This window comes from Primulina tabacum, chromosome 1 (genome assembly GCF_025594145.1).
Source record: "Primulina tabacum isolate GXHZ01 chromosome 1, ASM2559414v2, whole genome shotgun sequence".
NCBI classification, from domain to species: Eukaryota; Viridiplantae; Streptophyta; class Magnoliopsida; order Lamiales; family Gesneriaceae; genus Primulina; species Primulina tabacum.
In genome coordinates this window covers 27946227-27949460 of record NC_134550.1, presented here as the reverse complement: position 1 = coordinate 27949460, position 3234 = coordinate 27946227, and positions in this window count along the sequence as shown.

The window sequence follows — 3234 nt, the reverse complement described above, 5'->3', positions numbered from 1 at the left end:
TTGGATCGGATCAACCAATCGTAAACGCCCAAATTCGAGATAGTTAGCGAGTTGCGCGAATTTTTCCGGCCAAATTAGGTAACTTCCGACAGATTCTGGCCGTGACATCGTCGGTTCTGAGACCCTGACCTCTTCGACAACGCGCGCCTTTACTCCGACCGTACTCCGGCGAGTCAACTCGGCCGAATCATCGAGTCAACCCGCCAGCTTTAACCTCCTATTTTCGGAAATTTTCGAAAAATACATATAAATTTCGATACCTTGCTCTATTAGTTCTTGATATTTATTTTATCCTATTTTTGATATTCTGAGCGTTTCCTTTCTTTATTGTTTCAGGAAATGGCTCGTTTCCGTGTCACCGCTCGTAAGAAAGTGACCTCGATTACTCTTAGGGAGACGACCCAGCTGGATAATCACCGACCTCGCACGCGCGCTTAGGCTGCTATACATTTAAAGGAATTGGCTATAGGACACCAGGATAGGACTATCAGGAGGCTGAGAGCTAGTAATCTTGAGAGGAGGCAACAAGTGGAAAATCTGACTACCAAACTAAAGGCAGCAGAGAAAAGAATTGACGAGGTCTTCCAAATGTTCGAGCTCGTTAAAGAACATAACTGCGAACTGCGAGAGTCATTACAAATAACGATGAGTCAAGCCAAGCAAGCTAAGGAGAAAGTGGATAGACGCACCATAGAACTGTCTGAAGCCCGTCAAGCCCGGCTGAGGGATAAGAAAGAAATTGAAGAATCCTGGAATGTGATCATGCAATTATCTGAGAATAACCAAAGGCTATCCAAGGAGGTAGACGAGAGGAAAGCAAAGGAGAAGGAGCTCATCCAGAAGAATGAAACAAACTGCGCACACGCAAGAAATGAATTGAATGACGCGATAGGAAAGATTCTGACCCACTGGGAAGAGATTGCTGAGTTGGAATCGGAAAATCAGAGTCTTCAGATGCAGCTTGCATAGTTCTTAGACCCAGAGGTGCCTGAGGATCCCGAGGAGGAAGAAGCCCCACCTGATGTGGCAGTGGGAAATGGCGAGATAACAGATTAGAACGTTTAGTGGACCATTTTTTTTGTAGTATTTCCGTTGTTGCTACGTTTTCTTTTCTTCAGTACATTTATTTATTTAGATTGGTCATGTTCATTTATTTTCCTGTTTGAGAAATCAATAAAATATTTTATTTGTTCCATTGATTTCAATTTACTTCTGCGCAATCTATTGCATGAACCTACTCGTACCAATTTTTAGAACTTGCGAATGTAGGAAATGGCCGGCAGACCCCCAAGGCAAAACCGCAACCCGCGTTACGCTAATGCCGATCGCGAAGAGAGACAGGAGAATCGACAGGAGAATGGACCCAAGCCATGCCCGAAGTGCGGTTTCAGACACCCCGGGGAATGTCGAAGAGCCAGTGGTGCGTGCTTCGGATGTGGGAAAGCAGGGCACAGGATCGCAGATTGTCCTACGGCCGCCAACCAAGCAGCTGGGCCCAACAAGGGAACTGGGCCGAATGTGGGAGCTAACCCCAACAAACCAAAGGAGAATAAGCCTAATGCCAGGGTGTTCGCTATGAACCAAGAAGAGGCGGACGACGCCAATGAAGTCGTATCAGGTACCATCTTACTTCAAAAAGTACTTGCTTATGCATTGTTTGATTGTGGTGCTACACACTCTTTTGTGTCTAAAAGGTTTGCTAAGAAATTAGGACTTAAGACCGAATCTCTAACTGAACCTTTTCGGATAGCCACACCTACGAGTAAGACCATAGAAACTCATGAAATTCACAAGGATTGTAAGATCGGTATCGCTAATCAGACTTTCAGTGCCGACTTGATACAATTGGTTATGGTCAATTTCGACATCATTCTAGGGATGGATTGGTTAGCCAGTAATAATGCCATAGTGGACTGTAAAGGGAAAAGAGTTAAGCTCCGAACCCCAAATCAGGCAGAGATCGTGTATCATGGTAAATCCAAGGAACGAAAATCACTCATTTCCGCTTCCCAGGCAGGGAAGGCCATGAAATCCGGAGAAGACATCTACCTAGCAATGATCAACGAAGTGCAAGGAGAAGTCGAAATGAGGATAGAAGACATCCCAATAGTATGTGAGTTCCCGGATGTTTTCCCAGAAGAACTCCCAGGGACAGTTCCGGACCGCGAAGTTGAGTTCAAAATTAATCTGGTTCCTGGTGCAGCACCAATCTCTAAAGCACCTTACAGGATGGCACCAGCCGAACTCAAGGAATTAAAAGAGCAACTCCAAGAATTGCTGGACAAAAAGCAAATTCGACCTAGTGTGTCCCCATGGGGAGCTCCAGTACTCTTCGTAAAGAAGAAAGACGGTAATATGAGATTGTGCATCGATTACAGAGAATTGAACAAGATCACAATCAAGAACATGTACCCTCTACCTCGGATAGACGATCTGTTTGATCAGCTTAAAGGAGCCGCCATATTTTCTAAATTGGATCTGAGGACTGGATACCACCAACTGAAGGTCAAGGCTGTAGATATCTCCAAAACAGCTTTTCGGACAAGATATGGGCATTATGAGTTCACAGTGATGCCTTTTGGGTTGACCAATGCGCCTGCAGTCTTTATGGACCTAATGAACAGAGTGTTCAAACCATTTCTGGACCGGTTCATAGTGGTATTTATTGATGACATCCTCATTTATTCTCCCAACGAGGAAGAACATGAAGAGCACCTCCGCCTTGCACTACAGACACTGAGGGAGAATGAGCTATATGCTAAGTTTAAGAAATGTGAGTTCTGGCTTAAGAGTGTATCCTTTTTAGGACATGTGATCTCGGAAGCAGGAGTATCAGTGGATCCCAAGAAAGTTGAGGCAATTACAGAGTGGCCAAAACCTAAGAACGCCACAGACATCAGGAGCTTTCTTGGACTGGCAGGTTATTACAGGAAGTTCGTCGAAGGTTTTTCTTCCATAGCTATACCACTGACTAAGCTCAATCAGAAGAATTCCAAGTTCATCTGGGACGAAGGTTGCGAGAAAAGTTTTCAGACATTGAAAGAAAAACTTGCATCCACGCCAGTGCTAATCTTACCTACTGAAGATAAGGAATTCACCATCTACAGTGACGCATCTAAGGAAGGTCTGGGATGCGTACTCATGCAAGAGGGAAGAGTGATCGCCTATGCGTCAAGGCAGTTGAAACCGCACGAAAAGAACTACCCTACGCATGATCTTGAGTTAGCAGCAGTT